We start from the raw sequence: 8,857 nt of genomic DNA, 5'->3' as shown, positions 1-8,857 counted from the left end.
AGTGGGCATTCGACATCTTAAATACAGGGAGACTAACACACTCATAATAAGAAAGAGCCCAAAATGTAATTTGGGATTGATGCGGTAGTACAGTAATAGTTCTTTAGTGGAATGAATTATTATTGATGGAATTAAGTTATGTGTTCGGGGTGAACACGGGAAGCTTAATTTCATCGGGTGACCAAAACCAATTCCTCCTCTCGGTCCCTATCGCAGCCTCTTGTATATAGAAATTTATACCCACCACATACCCATCTTCTTACCCACTTTTGGTGGTCGGCCAAGCTAGCTTGGAACCCAAGCTAGGGTCGGCCAAGACCCAAAGGTTGAGCCAAGTTGATGGTCGGTCAATGCTTGGAGTCTAAGCATGATGTGGCCGGTCACATCATATTAAAAAGGATTTTATTTATAAATTTTTTCTTATGTGGATTCCATGGTTTTAAAAGAGAGTTTAAAATTTAAATATTTCCTTTTATAGCTTTCTACAAAGGATTAAGAAAAGATTTGAAATCTTTCCTTATTTGTAGATTGAAAGGTAGATTTTAATTTTGAGAAAACTTTCCTTTTTTAACAATGTTCATGATTTAAAAGAGAGTTTAAAAAATTAAATATTTATTTTATAAGTTTCTACAAAAGATTAAGAAAAGATTTGATATCTTTCCTTATTTGTAGATTGAAAGGAGATTTTAATTTTTAGAGATGATTTTCCTTTTTGGAAATCATCCACATGTTTAAAAGAAAGATTTTAATTTTAAAATTTCCTTTTTTTAATCCACCATGAAGGGAAAAATTATTGGAGAAATTTTTTTTTTATAAATTTTCGGAGACAAATTAGGAAGTTTTAATTCTTGTGTTAATTAAAACTCTCCTTGTTTTGTTTTTAATAGTGGCCGACCATTATAAATTGAGAAGAGAAAATTGTTTTTAATTAAATAAATTTTCCTTTTCATGGCATAAGAATTAAGGAAGTTTTTATTTAAATTTCCTTATTTGCCGAGACCAAGAATTATAAAAGAGGGGGTAGAGGTGCCTTCATAGCTAATAATTCTATTCTTTTTCTCTCCCTCTTTTCCTTGGTGTGGTCGGCCATAGAAGTTCTTTCTTCTTCCTTTTCTTTCTTCTTCATTGGCCGAACCTCATCATCTCATGGAGCTTGAAGGCGGTCGGATTCTAACATGGAGAAGAAGGAGAGAAAGGAAGCATCCCTTGGAGCTTGGTGGTGGTGGCCGAACCACATCTATTCATGGAATATTTGTGGTGGCCGAATCATGCTTGGAGAAGAAGGTGGCTTAGGTGGATTCTCATCTCGGTAGATCGTTGCCCACACAACGTCCGGGATATGAAGAGGTATACGGTAGAAGATCAAGATGTCATTAAAGTTTATAAATGAAGGTATAATTAGTAATTAATTTCCACATCATACTAGTTGTATTTCTTTTGTATGAATTCCAAACACAAGAGGCATTAGATTCTAGATTTTCAGATTTGTTTTGAAGATGTGTTTCTTTTGTTTTATTTTTTGAATTTGTGATTCGATTGTTCTTTTTGGTTAACCTAGAGTTATTTAAGGAAATTAAATATTAGCTTTCCTTAAAAGGTTTTGTCTAGGCGGTGGTGGTTGCTCCCATATCTAAGAAGGTCATGTGCCTCGCCATGCAATCCTGGAAGCCAATTTTGGAAATTAATATTTAATGAAATTAATAACATAGGTGGATTTGAATCAATAGTGTTAAGTTTCACTTGCGATTCAAATCTAAACCATTAAGAACATATAAGTTAAATTTGGAATCAATGATATTAAGTTCCGTCTGCGATTCCTAATTTAACTTCGAAAGAACACAATAGGTTATTTAAGGAAAGGTTCGACACTTGTACAAAAAAAAATTGTACAATGGAATCGGTACGTTTTCCTAGGACTAACCAACAAAAGGCATGTAAAGTAAACACATGACTATGGATATTTACCAGACATTTGACTCTAATATCTAGAGTCTTTCCTGTATTACATATACTAGAGGCTTTTATGAAGACTAGATCTTTGTTTATATTTACTAGTGTAATTTGTAAGCCTTTATCTTTATCAGGAGAAGCCTGAGAAGAAAATGAAGGAAGGTTTTCCATCATTTTTTATCCAAAATATTTAGTTCAGTCTCTAGTTGATTAATACGTGTTTGTAATATAGAGACCCTTGTTTCTAATAAAAAATTTCGAGCACTTCCCTTAGATAGCTGACTTATGGGTATTGTAATGGAGAATAATTGCTAAAGGCAAAGATTACATGCTTGTTTGTTACTGAAAGGAACAACCTTAGGTCCCTGATCCAACTGAAGAAACCAAGAAGGTTTCCAAGTTGAGATCAAGACAGTTTTACTGTCAATTACTACTCATTTATTTTACTATTCATGCATTATTACTATACTAACTTTGTGTTGCAGGGATATTTTATACTACTGTGCATACTAACTCTGTTTTACAGAATCCAGGTGGATTGGTCGACCGAATAGGAGGATCAATCAACTGGACCAAGTTGACATGGCATAGAGTGATATAGCAAAGCACATTTAGTATGCAAGGGGATCGGTCAACCAAATCTAATGATCGATTTACCGAATCCAACGATCGGTCAACCAAATATTAATTAACATTGATGACGAAGCAGATTCAGATCCTAGCAAAGAAGGCAATTTGAGGGATCGGTCGATCGAACAAGGTGATCAGTTGATCAAACCTTTCATGGCATTAATTACACTAAGATCAGATCTTGCCACCAAAGGAAGGCGCAGTATTCAATCGACCGACAGACTGATAGAGGGTTCGGTCAACCAAACAGATAAGTCAACCGAAGGGCTTTTCAGTCAACCACACTTGACTTATAAAAGGAGCTTGAGATCTATTCCGAAGAAACAACTCTCTGATCATTCCTCTGTTGCATTCTGCTCGTGACTCTACTGTTCTGCGCCACAACTCCACGTATAAGCTGCTACGTTGAAAAGTGCTGACTCGCTTAATCATCTGCTCTTTATCGGTATATTTTATTTGTAGGTTGCATTCTTACAAGAAGATAGTAGTGTGTTACTATTATTCTTTCATTCTACAAATTGCTTCTTTCTCAAGATTTCGGAAAGAAGAATTATAGTGAATTACCCAATGGTGTGATCAATGATCGCGGGTCTTGGAGTAAGAGTCGACATAGGCTCCGAACCAAATAATCAACTGAGTTATTTGTATTGCTTTTACTTTGATATTCCGCTGCAACTTTGATATTTGTTTTATGAATCAATATGAAAAGGAAAAACTTTTAACTAGCAATATTCACCCCCCCCCCTTTATCACTTCATTTCGATCCTTCAATAAACCCAAGTGTACATAAAGAATCTTAGGATTAGTAATGTTGCTAGAGGGACTGAATAGCAATTCACATCATTCGTTGTTTGTCGATCATGTGATCATCTACAAAATGTTAATAAATAGTAAAAAATAAAAGAAAATATAAAATTGAACCCAAACACAAGCTAGATATTTTTTACGTGGTTCAGAAACCTTAGTTCATACTCCACAATTTAGCTTCCTAGCATTAACACCACTATATTTTCTCATTGTCGAACATCCTTTGAAGTAAAGAAACCTCTTACAAATTTGTTCTTACAAACAATACAAATATACAAAAGATATTGAATGCAATTGAAATAAACAAGATTAACATAAACAAAAAAACTTGGCTTTAATTACGTTATGGTTCTTTTAGATTGCTTCCTAAAGGTCTAAAATGTAACAACACTTCCTTTCAAAACTTTCAAGAATCAACATCTGAAATATTTCATAAAATGCTCTTTTATAGGCTTCAAGTCATGGTTGGAATCTGCCTAGTAGTTGATTGCTTGTCACCATTAGTCGAATGCTCTAATTTTTATTTGAATTGCTCTGCTTTATGAGGCCAATGACTTAATCTAGCTCAACAACAATCGATTTCTTATCACCAGTAATCGACTGATGCTTATTAGTTGAGTTACTTAGTCAAGTACTAAATATTTCATTCACTCCAACAATGTCATCAATTGCGTATACCACTCGAGTCATTCATCAATCGATTAATCACCGCAAACCCACTAAGCCTTCTTAAATGCTAAACTTGTGATTTAGGGTTTATCAGTCAACTATTAACATTCAACAGTCAATTGCTCACAGTACAACAACGCTCGAAACCCCTTTAAACCTCGTATTTATGGTTTCAGATCATCTATTGACTAGTAAACCTATAATAGTCAATTGATACCTCTTATATTTCAGCCTTACTAAGATTGAATTCTCACTTTGTTTAGTATCCGGTTAACCTCAACATACTAGGACTTTTTTTTACCTAACATTCCGTCAACCTTACTCGTTAGGACTTCACGATTGCCTAACATTTGGTCAACATTGACCTATCAAGACTTCCTTTCGCATGCCTAACATCTAGTCCTCTATGACCTATCAAGACTTCATTTCTTCTACCTAACATTTGGTCTTCGATGACCTAATGGACTTTACCCACCCACCTAATATTCAGACCTTTACCCACACACTCAATATCTGGACCTCCATAACCTATTAGGCTTTACTCACATACCTAACATCTGATCATCCATACATATTAGGACTTTCCTTATTGTCAAGTGTTCGGTAACCATAAGCTACTTAGACTTTGCTCGCTAACCAACTCTCTACTGGACTTTCAATTGCCAAATATCCGATCAATCATAACCCATTTGGACTTTACCCTTATTAACTCCCTATTGGACTTTTAACTACCAAGTGTTCGATCAACCATGATCCACTTAAACTTTTTTATCGTCAAGTATTTGGTCAACCTTGACCAACTTAATCGACCATTGAAATCCAAATCAATCTTATTTAACCTTGACTCTAGGTCAATTACACCAACAATTTCTCCTTTTACTTGACAACTCTCTCTACCATTAAACATATTGATCGAATATCAAAATTTAACTCGAGTCAACTCGAGTTTGGTCAACCTTAATCAAAGATTAATTGTACCAACAATCTCTCATTTTTTAATACTTAATAATATATTTAAGTTAGACTAATTCATTAGCCCAATATCATACATCCTATACCAAAGTATAAATGAATATTTTTTAAGTTAAATCTTTTATTCTATATATAGAGGGACCTTTTTTAATATGTTGACATATATATTGATTTTAATGATAAATTATAGCTATTAGTGCTTAAAACGTGTTATAAAATTATATAAGCAATTGCATATGAAAAGGAAATATTATTAACCTTTTCTCTTTTTCCTCTCTTTTTCTTACTTCTTGAAATGAACATATACATATGTATTTATAGGTATACAATCATATTAAAACTCCTCATGAATTTATATAACTTAGGAGTTTAAAAGAAAATAGGTTATGTAGATGAGGGAGTTTATGAAGTCATTAGGGGTTATGGACATCCACATATTTTATTTTTCAACACTCCCCCTTGGATGTTCATAATTAAGGAATCCGCCTCATTAAAACCTCACTAGGAAAAACCCAATGGGAAAAAACCTAGTAAGGAAAAAGAGTACGTCATTCCACAACTGTATCACTATAAATTTACCAGACAACATAATATGGTATAGTGAAAATTTACTCCCCCTATTTGAAATATCATTTGAGATCTCTGTACCGCCGCATTCCAATACCATGTACTAATTTCTTAAATGTTGTTGTAGGTAATGCTTTAGTAAATAAATCTGCCAAATTATTACTAGAGCGAATCTGTTGAACTTTAATATCACCGTTCTTTTGTAGATCATAAGTGAAGAAGAACTTTGGTGAAATATGTTTAATTCTATCCCCTTTGATGTACCCTTCCTTTAATTGAGCAATACATGCCGCATTGTCTTCATATAATATTGTTGGAATTTCCTTATTAGTAGCTAAACCACATTTTTCCTTGATATGTTGAATCATTAATCTCAACCAAACACATTCCCGACTGGCTTCATGTATTGCAAGTATTTCAGAATGATTCGATGATGTAGCAGCTATGGTTTGTTTGATAGATCTCCAAGATATGGCTGTTCCACCATATGTAAATAAATAACCAGTCTGAGATCGACCTTTATGTGGATCAGATAAATATCCTGCATCTGCATAACCAATTAACTCTGAAATAGACATATTAGAATAAAATAAGCCCAAATCGATGGTACCTTGAAGATACCTAAATATATGTTTAATTCCATTCCAATGTCTACGTGTTGGAGAAGAACTATATCTTGCTAATAAATTTACAGCAAATGCTATATCTGGTCTTGTATTATAAGCAAGATACATTAATGCACCAATTGCACTTAAATATGGTACTTCAGGACCAAGCAGTTCTTCACCATTTTCACTAGGTCAAAAAGGATCTTTGTTCACATCAAGTGATCGAACAACCATTGGGGAACTTAATGGATGAGCTTTATCCATATAAAATCGTTTTAGAACCTTTAGTGTATAAGCTGATTGATGGATAAAAATTCCATCAGCAAAATGTTCAATTTGTAATCCAATACAAAATTTTGTTTTTCCTAGATCTTTCATCTCAAATTCTCTTTTCAAGATATCAACTGTATGTATAACTACTTCAGGACTTCCAATGATATTTAAATCATCAACATATACAGAAATAATGATAAATTTTAGTCCATCCTTTTTTATAAAAACACATGGACATATAGGATCATTTTGATATTTATGTTGCACCAAATAATCACTTAGACGTTTATACCACATACGTCCAGATTGCTTCAATCCATACAAAGATCTTTGTAACTTAATGGAATAAATATTTTTAAAATTTGAACTTGATGCTTTTGGCATTCTGAGCCCTTCAGGGATTTTCATATAAATATCATTATCAAGTTTTCCATACAAATAAGCTTCTACTACATCCATCAAACGCATTTCAAGCTTTTCTTGTGCTGTCATACAAAGAAGATATCGAAATGTGATTGCATCCACTACAGGGGAATATGTTTCTTCATAATCAATACCAGGTTTTTGAGAAAAACCTTGTGCCACTAAACGAGCTTTATATCTTATTATTTCATTTTTCTCATTTCTCTTTCGTACAAAAATCCATTTGTACCCTACAGGGGTTACACCTTTTGGTGTTTGGACTACAGGTCCCAAAACCTCACGTTTTGCAAGTGAGTTTAATTCCTCTTGAATTGCATCTTTCCATTTTGGCCAATCATGCATACTTCGACATTGTTCAATAGATTTAGGTTCTTGATCATCATTTTCATAAATAATTTCAAGCGCTACATTGTATGCAAATTTATTGTCAATAACTAATCTTGATCGATTCAATTTCTTCCCTGTCTTGACATAATTTATTGAGATTTCTTCATTATTTTCAAGTATCTGGACCTCTTCTGGAGTTTTATCAAAAGTTATGTCAGTTGTCTCTATAGGAGACTTAGGCGCTTCAAAATGAACATCTTGATTAGTTGTTCCTTTCCTTTTTCGAGGATTTTTATCTTTAGAACCGATTGGTCTACCACGCTTCAGGCGAGTTGTAATCTCATTAATTGATTGTCCAATTGGTACATCAATATGAGCCGGAGCATTAATAGCTGGTATATGCGACTTAGTCACTCTCTTCAAGTCAGTGAACGCATCAGGCAATTGATTTGCAATATTTTGCAAATGTATTATTCTTTGAACTTCAAGTTCACATTGATTTGTACGAGGATCAAATTGCGATAATGATGTATGCCAAGTGACTTCTTTGGGAAACTCTTTATTTTCTCCCCCTAGCTTTGGAAAAATTGTTTCATTAAAGTGATAGTCAGCAAATCGCGCCGTAAAAACATCTCCTGTCATTGGTTCCAAATATCTTATAATTGAAGGAGAATCATATCCAACATATATTCTCAATTTCCTTTGGGGTCCCATTTTAGTGCGTTGTAGTGGGTTAATTGGCACATATACTGCACATCCAAATATTCTCAAATGGGATATATTAGGCTCTTGACCAAAAGTCAATTGTAAAGGGGAGAATATATGATAACTGGTTGGCCTGATAAGTATAAGTGTTGCTGCATGCAAAATAGCATGCCCCCAAATAGATATAGGAAGCTTAGTTCTCATAATCAATGGTCTAGCTATTAACTAGAGACGTTTAATAAATGATTCAGCTAAACCATTTTGTGTATGAACATAAGCAACAGGATGTTCAACAGTTATTCCAATAGACATACAATAGTCATTAAATATTTGAGATGTAAATTCACCGACATTATCAAGACGTATTTTCTTGATAGAATATTCTGGAAATTGAGCTCTCAACCGAATTATTTGGGCGAGCAATCTCGCAAACGCCAGGTTGCGAGTTGATAATAAACATACATGTGACCATCTTGTAGAGGCGTCAATTAGCACCATAAAATATTTAAATGGTCCACATGGTGGGTGAATAGGCCCACATATATCACCTTGTATACGTTCCAGAAATACAGGGGATTCAATTCCAACTTTAGATGGTGAAGGCCGCATAATAAGTTTTCCTTGAGAACAAGCAGAACATGAGAATTCATTAAATTGGAGAATCTTCTGGTTCTTTAATGGGTGTCCATGTGTATTCTTGATAATTTTTTGAAACATTGTAGAACCAGGATGTCCCAATCGGTCATGCCAAAGTATAAAATCATTTGAATCAGTAAACTTCGGGTTTACTATTACATTTGTTTCTACTGCATATATTATTGTGTAATACAAACCAGATAAGAAAGCGGGTAATCTTTCATATACATGTTTCTTACCCAACACCAATTTTGTAATGTAGAGATATTCAATATTCTCATCATATGTTT

The sequence above is a fragment of the Zingiber officinale genome, chromosome 9A (genome assembly GCF_018446385.1).
Source record: "Zingiber officinale cultivar Zhangliang chromosome 9A, Zo_v1.1, whole genome shotgun sequence".
In the NCBI taxonomy this organism is placed as follows: Eukaryota; Viridiplantae; Streptophyta; class Magnoliopsida; order Zingiberales; family Zingiberaceae; genus Zingiber; species Zingiber officinale.
This window is presented reverse-complemented; position numbering follows the sequence as displayed.